Raw genomic sequence first — 25,747 nt, forward strand, 5'->3', positions numbered from 1 at the left:
ATAATACAAGTGGCCTAGAATAAACACTCACATTCCAAATGGGAGGAAGAGAAGAACAGAAAATAAATGAAACCAACATTGAAATCCAGTAGAGCAAATATTAGGTCCTGTAGCTCTAGATCCAGTATCTGGAGCACATGGTATTGAGATGTGAGTGCCAGCTTTTCTGTTCAGTTATAATAATGTTGTTATGGTAATACTTTTTGAAATATAGGACATTTATACCTTATTTTTCTTGTTCATTGTTCTGTTCTAAATTTAGAGACAATATCTCTGATGAAACTTCTGAAATAAATTTTTGCCCACAGACATAGAAACATAAATCATAACTGAATGTGTTTCTCAGAAAAAAGTTGTATATACAATCATAAATGATCTGAAAACAAGAGTGATGGTATTCACTTTCTCCTCTGGTCAAATACATACCTCTGGTATATATTAACACATTACTGATGCCTCTAAGAAACAAGACTACAGTCATTCTGCTCGAAGCCTGGAACATAATCAAGAAATGAATGTGTATTATTTTTTAAATAATTATTAACATATTTGTCATTTTCCATGTGCCAAATTATTACTGCTTTAAATGAATACTCTTACTTATATTCACAACAACACTATTACAGTTATATTCTTATAAATATGAAAACTAAGACAGAATTGTTAAGTAATTTTTCTAAAAGGACAGAAGCAATGAGGAGCAAAAGTAGCATTTGACTGGAAGCATTTGATTCTAGTATCTGCAGTTTTAACCTCAGTGCTGCACAGTTTAGTACAAGGTTACAGGATCTTTGTAACACCTAAAGAACTCATGTAGAAGAATGAATAGTTAACTGAATGGAACATGTATGTGACTCAAGCTTAGAGCTGGATTTCAAAAACAGCTTTACCATTTCCAGAAAGCATTTCTGTCTAATCACTCATGTTCTAAAGGTAAGAAAATGTAGGTAAGAATCAGTTCAATTAAAAACCAAACAAAAGAAAACAACAACAACAAAAACCCTGAGTCATTAATATGGCAACTTCCTTCTATCTGCCTCTTCAATAAACACTGGGAAAAGTCCCTAGCGATTTTCTTAGCCTTATATGAAAAATAACTTATGTTTTTCTTCTTCAAAATCTTTCAAATGAAAATTAGATGCTTTAAAAGAAAGAATCACTATCTGGAGTCACAACTTCAAATATTAATATTTCCATGGGTTTGGTTACAAAAATGGTTTCCTGAACATTCTTGCTCCTTAATTCTAAAATGCAGGCCTAAGTGATTCAATTAATATTTTCCTATTTTTACTTCTCTTATCTGCAGAGATTCTAAAGTAAAGTTGTATGAAGGGAACACAGCCCAACTGATACATCATGTTTCTCAAACCTGGTAAAGATCATCATAAATCTCAAGGGCTCCACTTAATACACAAAAACTCTATGAAGTGGTGAAACAGAAACAGTTTATAAATGAAGTTTTACTTTATCCAAATAAGTTTTCATACTGTTGCTGCAATCTGTTTCATTAACATCCCCTAAAAAGCCAAGAAACATACAAAAGGAAGGGATTTGCTTGAGGTTAGATTGGAAAGCAAAAGCAAAAATGATGAAGACAATATTCTTCTGATGAGCTTACCACCAAGGCAAACACTTACCTCCAGCTGGGATTTCAAGACTTGTTTATCTGAAAGAGGCATTAGTGTAAAAAGCACTCCTCAAAAGACTAACATTTCCAAAAGATAATCAAATAGTGAAATCATTGAGGACAAAGAGCTTTAGTTATCTCAAACTACAGTATCAGACACTCAGTTAACTTGTAAAATGAAACATTATTTGTGAACAATAGCTACTGATTTTTAGCTTAGGGAGATAACTTAGGACAGGTATTAGAACAAGGAAGAATACTGTGATTTCTGATGAGCATAAAAGGGCCCAGTAATCCTTTCACAATAAATAATTAGAGATGACATTTCCAGCTGGGAACTGAATAGTAGATAAGGAAAATGAAAATTCAGATATCATTAATCTACCAGCACAACTCAGCATTTTGATAACATCAGAGGAATGTGGATTAAATTTGTTTTCATTTCAAAAGGTCAACAATTAAAATTACCAATGGATCCCTTTTGATGTTCAACTAGGTCCACCAGATCCCATGATGCTGAAATCTGGGGGTAGGCACTCCTTCTCTAAATCACCACTCATTCTCCTTATTTAATTTTACTTGTCTTCCAGAGTTCGGCATTAATATTTCTTCTTCTGAAAAAGCCACTGATTCTCCCTCCACACCTGAGTGTGGTATCCATCTGATGTCTCCATGGCACTCACTCGTAACCACCATTGAAACAGAAGCTACATTCTAATGCTTGTTCAATCCTTTGTGCTCCCAAAGAAACTGAACTGCTTTAGAGGGAATTCTTCTACTGCTTTTGCAGCTCACAGCTAAGAATTTGTTTTAAACTCAGAAACTTTGGACTTGGGACTTTTCAGCAATTCTGAAACTATATATACATATATTTTTCCTTTTCCCTTCCTTCTTTTCTTCTTTGTCAAAGATTTTAGAATGGCTGAGTCTATTTGTTGGTTCTGTCTGCATCTTCTAATCTATTCCATTGGTCCTCAGGTCTTTATTTTGCCAATACATGCTGATTTTATCACAGTAGCTTTGTAGTATAATTTCAAGTTAAGGATTAAAATGCCACCTTACTCTGGTTGCCCAGAATTTAAAGTGATGAATTTAACAAAGAGCCAGTTTTCTCCTGTGTTATCTTAGATGCTATTATCAAATTTCATTTCTGTTTTGTTTCACTACTGTCTTCTTTTTTTTTTTTTTTTTTTTTTTTTTTTTTTGGTCTTTTTCCTTTTAATCGGTACCGGGGATCGAACTCACGACTGCCTGCTTGCAAGGCAGGCGCTTATGCCATTGAGCTAAATCCCCAGCCCCAGAGGAATATTTCTTTGTTTTTCTTTTCTTTTCTTTTTTTTTTTTTTTTTTTTCTTTTTCCTTTTTATCGGTATCGTATCGGGGATCGAACTCCGACTGCCTGCTTGCAAGGCAGGCGTTTACGCCACTGAGCTAAATCCCCAGTCTATTTTATAATTTTTTTAAGCAAACAACTTTTACAAGAAAGAAGCATAATTATCTAAGATATTCATTCTGAATATATATTCAGGCCCCATTCAGATTTAAATGTAATTTAAAATTTAAAATTACATTTACAATTACATTACATTTAAAATTAAATGTAATGCTAAAATTTAGCATTTAAATGTAATGATTAACAAGAAGAGATGAAAGACCTTAGATACCAGTCCCATTTTCAACCTTCCATAAATATCACTGCAGAACTGATTCAGCCACACACCACATGGTAGCTGGAGTAGAACATTATTAGAAAAGCAGTTTCTAAAAAGCACAAAATTAAATATTTTAAGATATCTAGAATTCATTCATGTATTCAGCAAACATGCATTAATTACCTACCGTGTATTTCACAAAGGATGAGGGGGCTCAAAAACCTGTACAAATTTCTTGATTTTTTTCACGATATACTTCAGAAAAGTCCATGACCACTACATTTTTAGACGTTCAAAGAAAACTGTTACCCAGACTAACCTATGCAAAGGTGGAAGAGAAAGGATGCGGGTTTTTTTGTTGTTGTTTAACCATGTTTGCAATTTTCTCATAGGATATCAGTGATTACACTGTCTCTCACTAGCTATGTATCATGTTTTAATTATTAGAGTGTGCAATATTGGAGGGCAATAATCATGCCTCCACCACCTCTGCCACAAAAAAAGGTGTTCAGTCCAATTTGTTTAATGAATGAATGAGTGGAATTGAAATGAACCTCACAGATAAGGCAAATTTGCTATATTTCTCCAGGCTTGATTTGAAATTACGGTATCTTTGATGGATGAACTATGATGATTCGATTTCAGATGTCTCAAAAACAGCAAATACTGTAAACCATTCATTTAATGGTCATTAATTTGAAGTTCAAGATAATTTAATTTTGGCTTACCTGAAATTCATCCCTGCAGAATTAACGAAGACTGCTACATTAAACAAATTACAATAGGCTTTAAAATCAATGACTGTCTTTAGTGGGCAGATGACTGGAGCCACGATGTTTAATATTTTCAAAAATTTACATCTGTTTGGATACAAACAGATGTCTTGATAAAGTTTCATTTACTTAGTAAAATAAGATGCAGAGCTGTTCATTCAGAAACACTTGCTCTTTGATGCCACAAATGCCTGTGGCTTTCAGAGCTGTTCCCAAGATCCCCGCTGTGGGGTGTTCAGATTCAGGAAAGGAATCCCATAGTCTCCCGAGGGAAACACGACTGCTAATGTCGATGAAAATAAATGTGGACAGTAGAAAAGTGAGAAAAATCATCGTATGACAGTAAATTTTTAACAGGAAATAAACACTTCAAGCTTGGATTAAAAAAAGAGTGGCTTCCGCCTGGCCCCGCGTGCCTCTCCCTGAGAGGTCACCAGGACCTGCCTGATTTCAGAAAGACTCACTTCCAGTGGAGACGGTTCCTGATGCCCTCGGGAGAGGAGTTTCCCGCGCGTTCCGGAAACTAGCAAGGACTTTAGGCATGGAGCGGTCTCCTCAGGCTACGGGCCGGGGTGGGCGGAGCTTGCTTCCCGCCAGTCCTGCACATGCGCCGTAGAGGCCTAGGCGCATGCGCTGGCGCTGTCAGTCAGCCCGCCCACCGCCTGGAGGCGTCCTCCATCCAGTTCTGTTTTCTACCCACAGCCTGCTTCTGCTCTCACTCCATCTCCCCGAGCGCTTCTCCTGCCTGGCCCGGGGCCTGAGCTTGCGTCACGCCTGCAGCTTCTTAACTCCACTGATTAAGAAGATTGCAACCTCACTGGATCCTCAGAAGAGCAACTGGCGAGTGGCTTCCTAGGTAGGTGATATGCAACCGGCAGAGCACCCGTGGCCTCTGAGACACAACTTCCTGAATCTCCATTCACATCTTTGGGTCTGTAAGATCCATCCAGATCAAATGGCCCTTTTAGGGGCTCCCTGTCAGTGAGCTCCAGAGGAACCCTGGGAGCCTGGGAGCAGCAAGGTCTGTTCCCTAAGACCCATTGCCGTCCAGGCCAAGGGCCCACAGGTGGACACACAGGATGTTGCTTGGTCTGGTGACTTCACCCAAAGCGGAGTGTAGGGCAGGACAGGGGATTAAGGGCCTGAGGACCAGAGATTTGACAAGGAAGTCAAGGAAGGGGGACATAGAAGAGATGACAGGTGGGTAATACGTACAACTAGACATGTGGGAAACTGTAATGGATGCACAGTGACCAGAGCAACAACAAGAAAACGTGAAAAGTAACTAGGATTGAAGTAAGCCAGGCTTTCAGAGGCATCATTATCAAGAATTCCTGAAGCACATTTAGGACTTGACTTCCATCAGGAACCTTAGAAAATGGGCAATTTAGTACTAACAAAATGCACATAATGAAAAAGCAAAACAATGAAGTAGACTCAGTGCATGAGCAGGATGTAGTTTTCCAAGGCAATCTTTGTACTATGTTAATTACACACATTGATTACTTTCTTTGTACAGCTAATTTTCCACTTAAAATTGGGAGATTTACAGTGTATCATGTGCCTACAATGAGACTCAGTGACTTGGCATAGATTTGTACCCAGTGACTGTCCAATCCACCATTTCACTTGTTTTTATTAGGGAAGACACTGCTTTAGAAATGTTTTAGATTAAATGCAATTTGAAACATAATTTGGATGATCTTCAAGGCAGGGCGTGGACCACAAGTCGCCTAATTCATATGCAAAATTTAGAAATGAAGTTCAGATGCACAAATAGATGATTCAGATGATATTTCAGTTATTTTCTTTTTTTCATTAATAATAGTTGGGACTCTGGCGCTTGGAATTAGCTTTGCAAAAACAGTATTTTGGAGGCTTTGCTAAAGCTTGTACAATATTGTCTTGTGTTTTAGCGTGTATTTTGAAATTAGAAGTTCAGTGTATATTGTAAAATCAGAAAGAATATTTTAGCTTTTTAATAGAAATTACATGATTTTGTGTCATGTATACATAAAATTCTGCCATGTGAAGATCCTTGAATGTAAAGATCAGAACTACAATTTAAGTCAGTTGAATTAACCAATTTATGTTGCAGTATTATGGAGGTCAACATGTTTATGACTGCATGATGAAAAATGGATTGGAGGGAGCTAAGAGGTCAGTTAGAAGTCTGCACAGGTTTGTAGACAAGAAGTGCTCATAGTTTGAAGGAAAATTGGCTACACTTTTAGATACAGGATAGGGAGATAGTAAAGAATAATCCAAAGATTAGAGGGGTGGTTGCCAGAGTGAGATGCTGCAGAGAGACTTAGAATAGGGACTTGGCAATATATTTCTTGAAACCTTGGGAAGAACAGATCAGGTGGGGGTATTTTAGAGTTGTTTCCTATTTTATTTTGTTGCTTAAAACTGGGAGCAATTTAAGCATCACTGGATATGGAAATGTAGAAGTCAGGGCAGAGGAAGACATTTAAAGTGCACAAAAGAGATGGTTAGTGAACAAGATACAAGGGTTTGGTAGGCAAGTGTTGCTACTTTGTTTATGATTTATAAGGATAGGATGATATTGGTTGTTATATTGAGATGCACCTCGAAGAGTAACTATAGCTTAATGTGCCACCAGAGAGCATAGGATCAATTGTATCTGCCTATTTGCTATATCTATTGCCTCGTATTTTTATAATGATCACCAATGTTAGTTAGCCACATGAGTTTCTCCTCTGAGCAGATAGTTATAATGGAATTATTAGAGGATGTTTATCAAATAAATAATGAATTACCCAATTAGACGCTTGTGATGCTGATATGAAAGAAGAGTGTGAAATGTTAAATGTACTTAGTTAAGAAGGAGCTGATGTGGCCTGAGGGCATTTTCAAAGATTAAAGTAGACCTAGTTGATATTTAAAAGTGATCTCTCTTTTTTAGCAAGTTAGCCACAATTGCCTGGTGATCCCATCTCCTGCCCCCCATCATTGGGCTCATTCCTTGTTCTCAGTTCATTGTTGGACTCAATTTCCCCTTTCTTGAGCATTTCAAATGTATTTTGCTCGTGGGTATGGTAGTAAGGAAGAAAAGCTCTTGGGAACTAAGACTTTGCAAGGATCTTTTTGAAGTCCGTTTGTTGCTTGTTGCATTACAATAACTAAATGTGAACTAAATGGGCATTTAATTTCATTCATGCTACATTAGTTTACCATTAGGCACGGAAAAGGATTTGGGGAACAGCAAATTGATGGTCAGCTGTAGCGACCAAAGACTTAGCCACTTGACATCCTTTAGAGGAACCACAGCAAACACAGGTTCTGTCACTTCTTATAGGAATTTTGGTAACACCTAATGAAAGCCAGACCTTTCTGTTTTTCTTTCATTTAAAATTTTAATGTTCTTAGGGTCAAGTGACTGGGGAATAAGCATTCACTCCTAAAGCACTATCTCTGCTATGGTTTTTGCATTTATGTAGCACTAAAGTATTGAGTAAGTGCTTTTACAATCAATTTTATTGTTCAGTTTAAAATATAGCCTAAAATCACCTCTGTCAAAATGTGTTTTGTGTGATTTAGAGATCTTTTGTTAAAAATGGATCTTTTATGATGTAGATCTTTCATATAAATCAAGAGTAGGTATAATATAAAACAATGTTATTATCTGAAGAGAATAAGCTATTAGTAGATATTACTAACCTCCTGACACTTTTTGTTACCAGCTCTAACAATGAAAGAAAATAGAAACAAACAACACAATAGTAGAAATGCAATCTTTCCTGAGATATAGTTGTAAGTGGGGCAATCAGGGATGCTAAAAGACAATCTGTGTCTTATAATATACCATCCTTAAAGCATTATTTTTTAGGCAAAATTTTCTATACAGTGCCAAAGAGTATTTCTAGGTTTGCAGGCCATAGTATTTATATTAGAGCTACTCAGCTCTGATGTTCGAATGCAAAAGCAGAGATAAATGGAGGCTCTTTCAATAGAGTCTGCTTTATAGAAGTATGATATTCTGATTTTACCTATAGGTCATAGCTTACCCTCTGATTTCAGCATCTCTTGAGATTCCACAGTGAACAGGAAGTTGTACATATTAAAATGATTGATAGCTGAAAGTTCCATGAGACATTGATGAACTTGTTATATTGATTGTTGTATCCTCATGTCTAGCACAGCGCCTGACAGGAAAGAGTGAAACACATTTGAAAAAAAGCAATAACTCACGAGAGTATGTGATAGATAATTGCTAAAATAAGCCAGACATTTCTGTGTTCAGATTTCTGGGTTCTGTAACAAAAAACTACCATTTTACATAAAATAGACACTGCTTTAGTATACTCATTTCGAAGAATAAATGCAGAGAAGATAGCTGAAGAATGATGAAATTGATAGTGAGAAGCATAGACTTGAGACTGTCCACTAGTAAAAATGCAAATTAATATCCTTTGGAAGGGAACTGACAGAGTGTATCTTGATCTCTCTTCTAGTTTAGGGCCTCCGTTGTCTGCCCTTCTTAGTCGTATATATCTTTATTTACTATCTCTGCTATACTGTCTTCCTCTGTCCCCTTTGGATACTTTCCAAGTTCCTGCCTACCTGTAGCCTCCAAGGATTAAGGACTGGGTCATAACACCATTTGGGAGTTCACTTCTCATTGTTGGCTTTGTCTGTGTCTCAGTCTGTGTCTCTGTCTCCTTCCCTCTCTTCCTCACCTCCCTTTGCTGTGGGCTCATTTACCAGTTTACCTCCTTTCCTCTGAGTTCTGGTCATTTATCTCTCCTCTCTTGCCTTTAGGCTTGGGAAAGTAAAGAATTAAAGGACACTCATTTTGTTGCTCATATTCCTAGGCCCTAGGACATTGTGTTACCCTGTTAGGTTGCCTGCACTGTTAAAAACAGGCTTTTCTTTTTCCAGCACTGAACCTTATCACTGGGTTGCTCCCTTCCTCTCATTTTTAAGACTGTTTGTCTCTAAATTGTCTCATATCCAACCCTGAGCTTAGGTGTGTGCCATCACACATGGTTGGAAATCTCCTTAATAAACCACTCACATTACCCATATTGAAATACTATTCCCTTCTTGCCTAACTCCAATCCTGTTTGTAGTCTTTTTGAAAACCTTTGACAGACACCTTACATATCAACCATGGGCTTTTACTTTTTTCAAAGTCAGTAACTATGGCTTCTTTTCCCTACAGCCACAGGATCTCAAGGCGAAAGTATGCCTGAAAGGCTATTCATTATGAGGTGATTCTACAACAGCCCTATCATACCCCACAATACTCTGTCTTGCAGAATTGGCAGCTCATTAGTGCTTAAAGCTGTCTCACACATCTCCACAGTCCTTGTGCTATTCATTGGGCCTCATAGAACAAGTCTAATTTACATTTCATTCTTCTGTTCCTTATGCAGGTTTTCAAGTTTCTATCTCTTTTGTTTAAAAGTAGTTGCCTAGAACAGAATCTGTTTTTCCTTGTGTTTTTTGATTGTGCTGCGTACAGTGTTCCCAAAAACTCTCATGTGCTTAGAAGGTGTTTGGATAATAGAGTGCTATACTTATCAGTGGCTGAATGCACTGTTAAGTTCACAACTGACTTGCTATTAGGATGTGAGGCTTTGTTAGGAACAGGGCAGTGAGGACACAATCCAGTAGATCTCTCTCACTGGATCCTCCCTTCACTCAGCTTCTTGAATGGAACAATTTTCCTTTGACCTAAGCCCTTTAGACCACGCTGTTAGGCATGAAACTTCTGATTTAGTAATTTCTATTAAACCTATTCTTAAGTTGTGAGTGTTAGATATTATGTCTCAGTGTCCAGGAAGGTGACTAAGATAGATTTTAGTACTGGGAAAGTGAGTTTGTTACCTTAACAATACCTTATCATGTGGTTTAGAAGCTTTTGGAATTGATTTTCAGGGGCAAGGTGGAATAATTTGGAGGTGTAGGTTGTAAAAGTTTTAGAATGCTTTAAATCAAGCAAAATTCTGGTGAAAATTCTCGTGAAAGCTTAGAAGATCTGAATGCTGAATGAAATGAAGCTGGTGATGATCAGGCTCAGGAGATTTCAGCTGGAATCAAGGACTCTAATTGGAAATTAGACAGGAGACCAAATGTGGTATGTTCTGGCAGAAAGTGTGTCCATATTTTCCACATGTTCTGAGACATTTCAGAAGACTAAGATTAAACGTGGCAGACTAATCTGGCAGAGAAAATTTTAAGACAACTCAATGTTAAGACTGTGGCAAGGGTGCTGTTAGCTGCATCTAACCAGATTTATAGTGGGATTCACCATGAAAAGCTCATTTTAAAAGTTCCATTTTGCCAGAAATGAAGAAAAGCTGCAAGCTAAGAGAGAAATAGAAATAGAAAAGTTGGAACAAAGAGACTTCAGTTGCTAAAAAGATTTTCTTTAAAAAGAAGCCAAATACTTGTCCTCAGGACAGTAAGAAAGATATCTTAATGGCATCTAAGCAGTCAGTAAGATTCTACTCATCACGGGCTTGCAAATGCAAAAATGAAAGATTTTATTTTTGATGAAAGCCTCAAGAGTATCCTGCTTGAGAAAGGTCACTGAGGAAGTTAGTTGAATTTGTTCACAGTGCCCACTCATTCAGATACTGAGAGACCTCTGCAGACATGAACAAAGGAGTTCCATGTGCTGTTCAACTGGTGGCAGACCTTGGGGTCATTCATGTAGTGCATGCATTACAGGCATGCAGAATGCAAGAGTTGTGAGGTCACTGAGGGTTCTACCTAGATTTTAGAAGAAAGTGTGGAGACCAGATATTGTGCTCCTGAAAGGGCAGTGTGTGAAGCTGTGAGTGAAGCCGGAAGTGCAGTGGAAATCCCAGGAAATAAGAGAAACTAGGAACTTAGAACTTCTGCTGAGGAAAGCCACAGGCAGTGAACATAGCCACCCCAAGAAAGAGGACATGCCAGCTGCAACTGGCAGTGCTGCAGGGAGTTTCCCAAGTTCCTTAGAGCTCACTAGAATTTAACCTGGGTACTCGACATTAAACTGTGAGATTTACCCTGTTAGCTTTTCATCTTGTTTTTATTCCTTTGCTTTCTATCCCGTATCTCTTTTTTTTGGAATGGGTATGTTTGCCCTGTGTCATTGTGGTCAGCAGTGTTTATCATATTTTTATTTTATTTTTATATTATTATTATCATCATTATTATTTTATTTGTATTTTTAGACAAAAGTCTCACTATGTAGTTCAGGTTGGCCTTGAACTCATGGCAATCCTCCTGCCTCACCTTCTAAGTTGGCTTTATTTTAGTTTTTTCAAGTGAAAGTTTTCCTAGAGGCTCAAAGTAGAGTTTGGTCTCGGACTGTTCAGCAATTCCGGAACTATTAAAATTTTAGCAACTAATAGAGATGGACTCAATGGATTTTGCACAGACATGGACCTGATTATTTTGGGACCTATTGATGGAATGTTATGATTTATATCTGGGATATGTTCTCAAAAACCTTTTGTATTTCAGGGTGATTGGATCAAAGGGGTGGCATATTTATCAGAGTCCAGTGATGACTTAGTATCAGGAGGTGGGGCCTGTTAGAAGAGGGGTACTAGGAGTGTGACCTGGAAGGTTATATTTTCCTCCCTGTCTCTTCCTTTCCCTCTGTAGTTCCTGGTTGCATGACATGAGTCGTTTTCTCTCTGTCGTGGACTTTCTGCATTTGAGAGTGCTAAACATGCCCTGGCACTTCTCAAACTATGAGTCGCAATAAATCTCCCCTACTTAAAATTGTGGCTGTTAGGTATTGTGCTTCAGTGACAAGGAAGGTGACTAAGATAAGAAGCATGGCTACTTTATGTGCAAAGATAAACATGAGAAGGATCAATATCTCTTCTTTCTTTATTTGTAAATATAAGGCAGAATGTGATACTACTTTTCCACTTCTGCACATGCTCACTTAAGCATCATACTCTTGTGAAAAGTGGTCTTTTGTTGTACACTTAACTTTTTTTCCTGAACACTAGGGCAGTGTCTATATTTAAAATTTTCTATCAGGGCTATAAAATAACAGATTTGTTTGTGGGGCAGGGGGAGTACTATAGATTGAACCTAGGGCTTTTTTGCGCTGAGGTCCTTTCCCACCTGCCCTTTTTCATTTTTTATTGTGAGACAGAGTATCTCTACATCACTAACTTGCCACATTGGGCTCAAATTTGTGATGCTCCTGTCTCAGCCTCCATGAGTGCTGAAATTTTAGATATGTGCCATCATACCTGGCTTACACTGGCAGACCTTACCAGGAAATTTTTGTTATACCATTTTTAATTGCTATTCCCCAAAATATCAAAAGCATATTAATCATCCTTTTGGTATTTTAAGTAACACCATATCAAGTATTTTGTTGAACTTTAGGTTTCACATCTAAATAGTAGACATCCTAGTAGATTTCGTATCTCATTCTGTCCTTTATTCTTTTATCTTTTTTTCTGAGTATTCACAGTGTTTTATGTCCATTATTATACATTTTTGTATTGTAAATATAACAAAAAATTTAAATTTAGTGATTTTTGTTGGCTAGTGATCAGACTGATTTTGGAAATCAGTTGAAGTAGGTTCCTAACTATACTATTAAGTCAATTTTTGTAATGAAAGTCCAATTTAGTTTATAACAAGCCTCCCACATATCTATCAGCTTCTCTGATTATTCCTTCTGATTTATTCAATGAGTTAATTCTCCACTTTATTTTTTATTAGATTAGTTTCAGCATGCCAGAGTTCTGGAAAATAAATCCTTTTGGATTTAATGTGTGCTGGCTTAATACAGATGAATAGAAGAGTGAAAACAATCCATTAGAAAATTATTTTGATCACTGTAGAGAGAGATTTTACTTTCTTAATCCTTAATCTCATCTCCCCTCCCCTTCCCTCCCCTCCTCTTCCCTCCTCTCCCCTCCTCTTCCCTTCCCTTCCCTTCCCTTCCCTTCCCTTCCCTTCCCTTCCCTTCCCTTCCCTTCCCTTCCTCTTCCTTCCTTTCTGCCTGTCTCTCTCTGTCTCTCTCTGTCTCTCTCTGTCTCTCTCTCTCTCTCTCTCTCTCTCTCTCTCTCTCTTTTTTCTTGCCACGGGGTTTTATTGGGTATCCCAGATTGGCCTCAAACTCACAGTGATTCTCCTGCCTCAGCCTCCCAAATGCTGGGATCACAGGCACACATCACCATGCCTGGCTCAATATTCTGTTTTCATAATTCTCTTACACTTTACTACTAGGCTTAATATTCTTCTTGAAACATTACTTTTATTGTTTCCCTCATATTCTATGATGGATGTGCTGGTATCCACTGCAGGAAATTGAGGCATTTCTTACTGATTCTCAGATCCTCTGTTTCCCTTTCCTATTCCGCTTATTCTTTGAAACTGAAATGAATATAAAGTGAATGAATAGCATACAGTGGGCAAAGTGTCCATGATATGTTTGTCTTTTTTTTTTTTTTTTTAGTCAAGGACATCATGTATGCTTCCTAAATATGTATGCTGTTATCTGCTGCCTGCTCAGTCCAACCCATTTAAAGTGTATTTCTGGAGCTCTGAGTTCTCACCCTTTAGATCTGCCTCACAAGACTTTCCCCATTCTGTTCGATGCAATCTGCAGACATTTTCCTTGGTCTCTCTTTTTTTTTTTTTGTCTTTTTCATTTTTACCGGTACCGGGGATCGAACTCACGACTGCCTGCTTGCAAGGCAGGCACTTACGCCGCTGCGCTAAATTCCCAGCCCCTTTCCTTGGTCTCTTGATAAATGTTTAGTCAGATCCATGCTCAGGTGCAGACTTTGAAGGCAGCGGAGCTAGAATTGAGTCATAGGTCTGCACTACTTTCAGTCAAGCAGGGCAATTGAATTTATTTGTTAAAGAGTTCATAGGGATCATGTTTCCTCTTAACTAATTTTATCTCCTCAGCAACTTTGTAAATTAGGAACTATTTTGATTCCCATTTTATAGATGAGCAAAGAGGCTTAGAGAAGTTAGATAATCTCTGTTCAAGATCGTACAACCAGTAACAGGGAAAACTGTAAACCCTGGGTCCTGAAACTATCCCGTATGCAAATTTTGTGTTTTGGATACATCGTCAAAATAGTTTTGGATGGGAATTTTAGAGATTGATTTATAAATGATATTATTCTGGCCTGTCTCCATGGGAAGACTTGAGGAACAATAAACCTTACTTAACTGTGTTTCTGAAGTTATCATGCCTATTTATCTGTGTGTATGCATGTGTGTGTGTGCATGTGCATGATGGTTGGTTGAGTGTGTCCCCAAGGCAGAAGGCACAGGATGACCACATACAAGCACAACATGACCTAAGTTTTAGTGAGGATGAGTGCTATTCAGTTATACTTATTTTCTATTTCCAGCCCTAAGAACTGTGGAAAAAAACATATGCAAAAAGATGAATATTTAAAACTCAGGTTCACCACTTGCTATCCCTGAACTTTAGTTCCTTATCTCTAAACAGTGATGCTGAATTCCATGTCACAGAATCATTTAAATGAAGAAATGAATATAAAGTGAATGAATGGCATACAATGGGCAAAGTGTCCATGAAATGTTTGTCTTTTTTTTTTTTTTTTTTTTTTTTAATTTGAGTTTTCTACTCAGGCTCTCTAGTTACAGTAAGGCAACAGTTTTCTTAACCTTGCTGATTCCTTTCCTGTTGATCACAGGCTCTATCCAGGCATATATTTCCATCTCAATATATTTCTCTAATTTTGCCTCTCTCTCCTTAAGTACCTCATGAAGTTTTCTATGATTCCAGAATTATAGATGTGATTTCCTTTTATGGAAATTGTTCCATTTCTGTCTTAGTTTCTGTTTTGTTCACTATGATTTGAAATGATTTAGTGTGTCCTCAAGGGTTCAGATGTTCATAGGTTCATCCTTAGTGTGGTAGTCTGAGAGGAGGGGGACTGTTAAAAGGTTAAGGAAATCCTTAGGTGACTGAGGGAGCTGCTGTTGGAAGGGATTAAGATTCTCTCCAGAAAATGCCTGAGCTTTTGTATGGAGTTACTGCAAGAGTGAGTCCAACCCTGAGCTGGTCTCTGGCTTCTTGTTCTGAAATGTGACCTTTCCCTCTCACAAATATTCCTACTTTTTGCAATGGGGACCTCACCAGGAACTAAACTATGCTATTTGGACTCTTGCCTTCTAAAACATGAGCTAAATAAACCTCTTCTTTTTATAAAATTAGCCTACTTTTAGAATTTCATCAAAGTAACCAAAAATGGTTGAACGCTGCATACCAAAAATATTAGATACTTTATAAATTAGAAATGTTTTATCTATCTTACAGTGTGAAGGTTCCACAGCATGACAGTGACATCTGCTCAGCTTTGCTGAAAGTCTCATTTGGAATGGTAGTACAGTGATGAGCACATGTAAAGAACAGAAATTCAGAGGAAATGCCAGTTTTGTTTATAATAACCAACTGCTGTTCCATTAGACCTGGCGCACTCACATAATATGACAGTAATTCATTCTTGAAGATGAGTCCCATGGGTGCCCTATTACCTTCCACTGGACCCATCCTCTAGTGGTTCCCCCAAGCTTCTAGCATATGAATCTTTGTGGAACAAAGCATATTCAACTTCTAATCCTTTATCATCACTTTCTTAGAGTATAGTTTAATCTTTTTCCCAGGGTGAAGTGCTAGAAATAACAGAAAATGTGTGGCTCTGGTGAGCTCAGTCACTGATGAGCAGGTCCTCAGAGGACATATTATTACTATGTTGTGGTAAATATCCCATAGTGCTTGTGAAATGTAGAAGAGGGAGGAGTTAATGGAGACAGGTTAAGAAACACAAGAAGTAAATCTACAGAACTTCCAGAGAGGCAATTAAACTAAGCATAAAGGATGAGTGCAGAGTCCTTGGGAAAGGAAACATGGAAGGATGTATCTGTCGATTAGAGAGCAAAGCTTACAAGCAAGGAGTAAGTGGTTTATTAAGAAAGCAGCAATAGTCATCTACAGTAGACTATCTCTAGGCATTGGAGAGAAGTGAGGCTAGACAGGTGGCAGTGGTTTTGGTACTAAATAGATCTAGTTTAAATGCAATTATGAATAAAAAGTTTTATTTTTTTGTTGTTGTTGTTTCTCCACTTTGTCAGTTTAAAGTATAGCTAAGAGCTGAACACACAACCACATAGTATCATTTGAGGTAGAACTGAGACAAAAGTTCTACATTTGTAACAGGCTTTGCTGTCTATCCAGTTTGGAGGTTTATCTCAGAGTGCCATTGAAAAGGGATTTTACTAAGGTGTCAAGGTGAAAAGAGCTTTAATGTTGTGATGTTACAAGAAATGGGTAAAGGGAATTTTGCAGAGGGAAAACTAAATTGCTTGTTTTAAATCCCAGGATATAATTTAGGAAGAGTTCACTTTATATTATTTTGCTTTCAAGGATGAATCTGGGATTAATAAACAGAAATTATAAGAGGTCTTGAAGAAATTTCTGAGTTGATCTTTCAATATTGTTTATGCTTGTGGAGAGTGATGTCATTCTCTCTGTTGTCAGAGTCCATGGCAGATAGTCAACATACTTTTGTTAAGTAAATTTTACTAAAGTTGAACTATATTAAATCAGGACCTTAATGCTAATTTAGTATATTTATCTGCCAGCCAATATAAAAAGATTAAAAGCTTTGGAGTCAAATGATATTCATGAAACCATGTGATTTGGAACAGGTTTATCTCTGTGTTTTATTTGCATATAGATGAAGCAGTTATAGATAATAACAATTGCATCACAAAGAAAGCATCAAATATGATTATGAATATAAATATATACATATACTATTGTATCATAAAGATACTGTCTTTGAAATTTTTTCCTTTTTGCTTTTTAAAATTTTTTGTTTGCTTTTTCAGTACTGAGGATTGAAATCAAGTCTTCACATGTGCTTCACAGGTGCTCTACCACTGAGCTATAGCACAAGGCCCAGCCACAAACTTTTCCTTTTCTTTAATCTGTTGTACTGTAATCTCTTGAAATCACTGAGCACCCTGCTGCACAAAAAAAAAATCCATTGGTAATATCTGTTTTTTCTAAAGTATGAAGTTTTTTTTATTATGCCTAAATGTTTTCTTTGTGAAAATTAATGTCAGTTTATGTATGGCAAAAGTGATGGTAGGTTACTTTAAAGTTGTTTACCATTCTTCCATCAAGTAGAAGCAACTCCAGACTTCAAACTACAGATGTAGCTTCCTTGAATGATAAAGCATGTGTGGATATGTTTGTATTCATACACAGATGCACATAGGACCTTTTACACACACAGATGCGCACACACACACACACAAGGTACAGGTTGTTACTTATTTTTTCTTATTCTAACAGACACTGAATTTTTAATAGCTGTATTAAGAAAGTGTTGATTCTTATTTTGTAACTTTCAAAGTGGTGGCACAAATATTTAGAAGATGCGTTTCTGTATATTTCCTGGTGATAAAGAATGGTACAATGTGAAATGATTAGGATAAGAGCCTTATTATTTTGTTTATTGTTGTTATCATTGTTACTATCACCATATTGTATTTATCTGTGCTATGAGAGCTTTGGACATTAAATAAGGAAGGGAGAGAAGGGCAGAGAGAGAGATTTGTACACATATATGTACATTTAATGCGCCTAAATACATGTATCTATGTCATAATAATAACCTTTGCAAGCTCTTACTATATGCCAAGAACTATGTTTGTTTTTCTGTAGGGATTATTTCATTTAATCCTCTCAGTAACACTATGAAGCAGTTTCTGTTGTTTTCTGATAAGCAAACAGGCTTACAGAGGCCAAGTAAATATATTCTTTAAATGGTGGAGCCTAGATTTCTTTTTTGGTAGTACTGAGGATCAAACTCAGGACTTCAAACTTGCTAGACAAATACGTTAACACTGAGTTATATTCTCAGGCTTTTTTATATTTTTATTTTGAGACAAGATCGGGCTAGATTGCCCAGAATGGCTTGATATTTGCAATACTTTTGCCTAAGCCTTCTAAGTGACTGGAATTATAGGTTCAGGCCACTAAAACCAATTAGATCCTGGATGTTAACCAAGCTGTCAGATTTTACTGCTGAAACTTTATGTCACATGACAGTGCCTGGGTGCTTGTAATCACAGGATAAGTATTGGAAAAGTCATTAGTTAATTTGTATAGCCTTCATATCATTGCTGAAATCTGTCCTCATCTGAGACAGATGATCATTCAGCTTTTGCTTGAGTAACTCTAGTAATTGGAATTTCATAACTTTACAAAATGGTACACTCCATTTTTGGAAGCTTTTGTCATTAAATATCTTATTCATTGATTGATTGGAAACTTATCTCCCTGTAATTTTCACATGTTGGTTATAGTTCTGCTTTCTGGAAGAATTTATTGAACATCTTGCTTTCTCCTTCTTTTAGCTGGAAGCTTTTAAGTCCAAGTCTTTTCTCATTGGCAGTCCCCTGTGCAGTGTGGACACCCCTCTGCATTATCATTCCCTTTCTGACAGTTTAGTCCAATCATTTGTTTCTGACAAACTGTGATATGCAGAAATGGCACAACATCAAAGCAGTGGATGCAGCAGAACTTTTGGAATGCATTAGAACACCTGAGTTAAGATTTCGTACTGCTGCTTACTGTGTGATGTTGGCAAGTGGCAACATGGTTAAACCCTCATCTCTAAAGGGGCATAATGGCTATGCTAATGTACTACATTCTGATGGGTAATACAGTGGTGCCTGGGAAAGTGCGTTCTGTATAGCAGCCCCTGCTCAGGCCTCTCAGTTTCCTGCTCCTGCTTTTTCATGGCCTTCCAAGTTAGCACAACTTTCCTATACATTTTGCTAAAAGTCATTTGCTAATTGTAGCCTTTTCTAATCACAATGTTTACAACTGAGAACAATGTTTGGTTTCTTTATTCATTTTCCTTGTGTTTGATTTCTCAGCTGTGTTTGTCAGGATCTGAAGGATATATATTTTTCTTACTTACTTTGTGACTCCACTAGAATTATAACAATGTGTGATCAATAATCCAACTATTATCATCACTGCTACTTTTTTCAAGACATAGCAGATGATCAACAAGTACTTTTTAACTACAGTAATGAATTACATAGGTGAATACATTTATGAATTAAGGGAAACCTTAATTCATAAATGTACCCAAGGCGAGTTGGTAAGGTGTGACCTCCAAATTGGACAGCCTCACCCCATTGCTCAGACAGCTCTCATGGCATTTTTTTTTGGAGAAACTCTGCTCACTGCCTGTGACTTTCCTCAGCAGACATTGTTCACTCTTGTATGTCCAATTTCCTGGGATCTTCACTGTACTTTTTGCTCTCTCACAGCTTCATGTGATAAAGGGGAGTGAAACTCCCAACTACTAGATGTTGTTGGTACAAGTTTGTGTTCTCTAAAATTGAAGAATGAATCTTAGGTGCAACAGAGGTTAAGAGCAGAATATATTTATTGAGAGAAAAAAAGCTTCTGTTGAGAGACAGAAGGGGTCTCCAGTGGGTTGCCAAGGACCCTGTCTTTTCTAGGGATTTTAAGGAGCAAAACCATAAGGTGAAGTGGGCCTAATGTGTGGGGAAAATGGGAACTCTTAAGGTGGGTATAAGGTGGGACAGAACTATGGTCAAACAATAAGATAAATTGTTCCGGTAAAATTGACTAAATTGGGGACAAATGGCAAAGCTAGTTATGTAGCAAGCAGGCATGCTTAAAGAGCAATGACTTTCTATAGGGGGTTGGGATGGTGACTTCCTGCTTCCTCAAGGTGATCCATACCTATTTAGACTATCAATACTTGGGATTTGGTTGCATTTTGTCTTTTGTTTTGAGATTTAATCCTCTGTGCCAGCTCCCTGAAAGGCCTAGCCCTGTCTGATTGCCTGTAATATTTCTAACTAACTAAACTGCCTTATAATACACCCACCGTCCTCTGTAGGGCACATTACCTGACTTCTTAGTCTCCTTCAGAATTATAGGTGGAAGCATCACTTACCTAATAACTCATGTACTCTATGTGCTTAAAAAGTAGTACCATGTAGGGGATGGCAAGATCTCTTGCAAACTTGAGCAAAACTACACAGACCTTCTTGGATCCTGGCTGGAAAGCTCTGGGGATGCTTGGGTGGTTAAGCGCTGTGAGACAAATCCTAGAAGTCAATTTGCTAAGTAGTCCATCTGGAGCAGGGTATCCTGGGACTCTCTTCTTAGAACAGAGACTTTTAATTTTGTACTCTTGAGCCTGGGAAGTTTGGGTTTATGCAGGCAAAGTATTTAGGTTGTTTCTAATACTAATTTTTTTTAACAGTCATGTTCTTGCTGCAACTTTACAAGTGCATATTTTCTTGGAACACTGAAAACTTTCAAATGGTGTTTGTGCTACTGGTTTTCAATATAATACTCAGTGAAAGCTGCCAATAGTGCCAATGATACAGCCCAAATGTTGCGCTGTCTTGAAATTTCCTCTGCCAAGTTAGTCTACTACCCTTAATCTCAGTCTCCCTCAGAGTCTCGGAACATGAGCAAAATAGACAGATTTTTGATATAGCATAACACATATACCCTCTAGCTCATATACCAAAGAGGTTCCTGTTTCCAATTCTCAAGCCTGGTCTTTAACATGTGTAATTTTATTAGCTTCTGATCTTTTAAACTCTGACCAGAATCTCTCACTGATACAGCTTATACATTCTAACGCGTTTCTAGCCAACATCTTGAAACATTATCAAACTTTTCTCTTGAATGAGTTAAAAAGGTTACTGAACTACATGGTCCAGTAGTTACTGCAACGACCCTACTGGTACCAAAATCTGTCTTATTCACTTTTATCATTACTGGGACATAATACCTAACACCTGAGAGATTATTTTGGTCACAGTTTAAGAAGTTTCAGTGCATGTTTTGCCAGCTCCAATACAGAAATAGCCTGGTGGAAGGACAGGAGGAGAAATGTTGATAGTGTCAAGATAGGAATCCAAGAGAAAAGGGAGAAGGATAACCTAGAAGCTGAGAAGTAAGGAAAATACATGCTTTCATGTCATGGCCCTAGTAACCTGCTGCTAACCAAGGTTTCCTCCTAGTATCACGCACAACTACCAAACTTATTATTAGATAATCCACTGATGCAGGCAGAACCCCACCAATCACCTTCCCACAGCCCTACTTGGTATGGTTGATACACTGTGTCAACTTGAGAATTTTAGATGATTGACTGAGGCACTCAGCAGGGAACTGGCATCCTTACTTTGTAAATATCCTCATCCTGTACAAGAGGAGGTCACAGAGATTTTGTGAGTGCTTCACCCACCCTGACTGGGGGGTGAGAGGAGAAGGGCTTGTTTCCCCTTTTGCCCTGGCTGTTGCCTTGAAGTGTTGCCCCGTGTCATGTCACCCTGTCTGGGAGCCAGCTGATTATGCACTGAAACCTCCAAAAACTATAAGCTAAATAAACTTTTTTCTTTCCGAATTTTGGGCATCAGATATTTTGAGTATGGAGAGAAAAGTAACCAAGACACTGCCTCAGAGCAGTAAAGCTTTGTGGGAACATTTTCATTGTAAACCATAAGTTTAACATGTTTCATTTTCTAATGATTTGAGGTCATAGTTTAGTGAGCAAATTCATACAAATTTTTATTTCAAAGTAACAACAAAGCCTTGAATTTCCTTTTTGTGTTCACACTGCAACTTGTTACCATCTCCATTCTGAATTAGCAGTGTATCTTAGAACTACACTTGAACATGATCATAATCTAAAACAAGGCATGGTAGTTAACTGTTTCCATTTATTTAGGGTTTTGGAACTGGCAAATAAAGAAGATTGAATATAGCAACAGAGATAGATATGCTGATATGTTAGGGCATGCCAGTAGAAAATTAGGTAGGGCCAGAGGGATGCTAGCTTCTTGATTTATCTCGAAGCCTAAGCAGATTCTAAGAAACATGGTACTTTCCTAGAGTTCTTAGAACAACCTCATTCATCTACATAGAAAGTTATGTAAAATTATGATACTAGCATGTGAAGATAATCTAGTGTCTGGATCTTAAAGGAAGAAAATACTGAAATCGGTGGAGTATTTGATTGTAACAGATGATCTGTCTATTCACAGATTGAATAGGAAACAACTGATTCCAATAAAAAACTGTCTTGGGGGCCAGGGATTTAGCTTAGCAGCATATCCACCTTCCTGTTAAACATGAGGTCCTAAGTTCAATACTTGGTATTTAAAAAAAAAAAAACAAAAAAAAAAACAAAAAAAAAAAACCACCAAAAAACTGTCGGGGTTAAAAAAAAAAAAAAAAAAAGCATCCTCGGTTTGATTGTTAAATCTTTTAATCAAGGTTCCACCAAGAGGGCAGTAGGTGAGTGTTACCAAACTTCCATTAGATTGACTGGAAGCCAAACTCCAAGTATCCTGCTCATGATTATTATTGTGGAGTCCTTAGAAAAAAACTCAGGTATGATACAATGGGTTAGATAATGATTAGTACATGAGAACGTACTTTGTTGTCACTCTACCTTTCCTATTAACAGTACATAAGGATCATAAACATATATATGTTTACTCTTATATACCTGATATATGATTCTGCAACACTATTCTGACTCTTCCTCCATTAACTGACTGCAGATGCCCAGTCTGCAGCTATCCTATATGAAAAAGCAGGGCTAGCTTCCATAAAATATGGGTCCATCGCTGTTATTGATAAAAGTCTAGGAATAGGAGAATTGAGGCCTCTACTTGACCATGTAATATTAGATAAGGCTTCTGAGATTATTGTATAGTCAGGAGAGCCTGATAAGGAAATCTCATGCCAATCTTGACCTTTTTCAGTAAGTAAATCTCAGGGACACCAGTCTATAAAGGAATAATTGAATTTGTATATAATTCGCCCATGGTACGGATCTCCAAAAGACTGCCAAGGGCCCAAATCACCTTCTTTGAAATGAGGGGCATGATCTACTGGAATACAGATAGGAATGTTAGGTTTAAATTTTCTAACAAGGTTACCATCTGAGGGAATAGAAGTTAAGATCAATAAGACTATGAGTTCTTTTGACAGTTGTATCTTGCAAACCTGATTTACAGCAGACATATGTGGGCTAGAATCTTGGCTATAGTTGGGTTATGCATAAGGGAGGATATACAAAATGAGAGGTAATATTTACTTTAGCTTGTTCTTTTAGATGCATGAAAATATAAGGACCTGGTAGAACAGTAAATGCAGGATTGTTGCTTTTTATAGAATGAAAAATTTCTAATGGCTTGTCTGTCTAAGTTAAGGGTCTGAGCAGAGGTGTATTAGGTATGTTAACCCAGTACGCCTCACCCTGAACCAAAGGAATACATATTGCAGCCATTAGGATAGCAAGCATTGTAAAGAAAAAAATTATCAGGTGATTGAACCAAACCCTGGCTCTTAATTAGATGGCAAGCCGCACAACTGTCTGTTATAGGCCTTCCCAGGACAGAGGATGATGTGCTGTAAAGTTCATTGCTCAGATCGTGATACATCATGCAGGTGGGTGAGATTCTGGCCACATAACAGCTCTGATGGTCGTAGTGTCTGCCAGCAGTCTGTTGAAATATAAGAATATTTTCGGCCCCAATTTAAAAGTGATACTGGACCATTCCAAACACCTGTTTAGAGATCATGCCAAGCTATAGGGTGCAAGGACTTCAAAGACTGGTCAGATTCTTGTCCCCAGTATATCACAGCTGGCAACAAATCAGAATCAGGTAGGGTTCAGAAAATTTAAAACATATGTAGCAAAATCTAAATATACTTGAGGAGCGTTCTGACCCTCTATTCCCCCTTATTTTTGTTTGATTAATTGATCCTTTAATTTAAAATGAGTATACTCATTGACCTTTGGGATTACAGGGTATCCTTGTAAAATGTTTCATGTTCCAGTTATCAGGAAAACACTGAAAAGTTTGCTAATATCAGTAGAACCAATGTTAGATTTTGTTAGTGATATCCTTAAGTTAGCAAAAGCTGATACACAGTGATGTCTGATATGTTTATTTGGTTCACATGAATAACAGGTAGCATGTATGCTATCTATAGAGACAGGAATACATGTAAGCTTGTTACTATTTATGAGGTATAACAGGTTAGCTGTAAAATCTCTGTGATTATAACCCTGTTGAGGAACAAGCCCAGAAATAAGTTTACAGGCAAAATACCATAACACAATTTGTCCAGCCTATGTTATGGTAATTTAAATGTCTTTAATAAAGATTTAGAAATATAATGAAAAAAAATTGTAGCCTTATTTTGAATTATTAAAAATAGAAGCCAGATTTACCAGAGCAACTGCATTATAGTCACCAAATGACAATGAATTTGGGTGATTAAAATAGGTTGTAATAGGACCACTAAGGAAGGAAGCAGTTTTAATGAATATATTCCATAGCGCTTTTAAAATTACTTATAATAGTGTGGCTTGAATTGACCACATTGCTGTTGCTTACTTAATGATGTTAATAAGATCTTTAACCTTTTTTGCAGAGAAATACCAAAGGTTTTTATGATAAGTCCAACTTTAGCTTTATGCCAGTTAACTGAGGGTGCAACAAAGTCATGATATTATGCCTATCTGTCTATCATGGCTGACATAGGGTAGCAGCAGTGACTGAGGAGAGCCTGAACCTCACTCACAAGGCTGGGGAGGCAAGCCTAAGCAACCAAGTGTGCATCCATAATTGGCTGTTTACCATGGTGACATCTGTTCTCATACCCAGCAATGCAGTAGAACTTTGTCAATTAATTTATGAGTACTTGCATGAAGTGAAATACCCTGGGAAAACAAGGTTTATTACTTAAAAGCTTGTTTTTAACAGGTTTATTTAAAGGGTTAAGGGCAGGAGTGGCGATTTTCATGGAAATCAAAATTGGCATTTTTACTCCTAAAGAACAAATGTAAAGGAGCCCCAGATAAATCTAATTCTGCATGTTGACTGGTTCGATTGACCAGAGAAACTGGAGGCACAGAGAAATTGTTGTTAGCCTGATTAGGACTGGAAAAAAATTATCTTAATTGGTTTTGAATTATTGGAGTATAGGCTCAGGGGTCTCTTATTTTTATTGAGATATTTGTTTGGGCACATGACTTGTTCTTCTGCAAAAGTGTGCCATTCTCATGAAATTTAGATTTACAATGTTTTTTTCCAGTGGAACCCCTTCATACAATGTGGACAGAGACTAGATGTATCATCTTCTGGGATAGAAAACCATGCATGACGTAGTAGTTCTTCAATTCACTATTTTGGTTACTTTCTGCTTGTTCTGAAAGCAGTGTTGTTAATTGTAATTCAAAATGTAGAAATTTGTGCAGGTGAAAGACACACGTGAGCTAGGTGGGTCACATTACCTGGCACCATTTGAAAACCTTGCACTATATTGTCTAAACAACCTAGATTGTAAGAACCTTGAACTCCATTATTGAGGACACTCTGCCTTAGTTCTTTGAGGAGTAGGAAATTAAAAGCCCTGTGTCCCACAATTTCTTGTGGGATTATTTGGATTATTTTCCTCAGTTACAGGGAACACATAGCCTGAGCATGGTTCATGTCATGGTACCTGAGTTGTTTTGTGAATGGGGAAGCGGGAGATGTGCTGCATTGTATTTGTGGCATGGGAGGGAGTGGACTTGTAGGAATCACAGTATCAGCTTCTGCATTGGGTGAAGCTG

At 37.5% G+C, this 25,747-nt stretch overlaps 1 protein-coding gene across 1 annotated transcript in view; it reads left to right on the plus strand.

Annotated features, from left to right (window-relative positions):
* Positions 1-4,682: 4,682 nt before the first annotated feature.
* The window catches only part of Mei4 (meiotic double-stranded break formation protein 4), a 176,075-nt gene continuing 155,010 nt past the window's right edge, over positions 4,683-25,747 (plus strand). Inside the window, exon 1 of the mRNA XM_063226928.1 lies at positions 4,683-4,908. The gene's annotated coding sequence lies outside the window, so the exon portion shown is untranslated. The remainder of the gene's footprint in view (positions 4,909-25,747) is intronic.

This window comes from Cavia porcellus, unplaced genomic scaffold (assembly GCF_034190915.1).
Source record: "Cavia porcellus strain 051 isolate PalLab524CR breed Dunkin Hartley unplaced genomic scaffold, mCavPor4.1 scaffold_16, whole genome shotgun sequence".
In the NCBI taxonomy this organism is placed as follows: domain Eukaryota; kingdom Metazoa; phylum Chordata; class Mammalia; order Rodentia; family Caviidae; genus Cavia; species Cavia porcellus.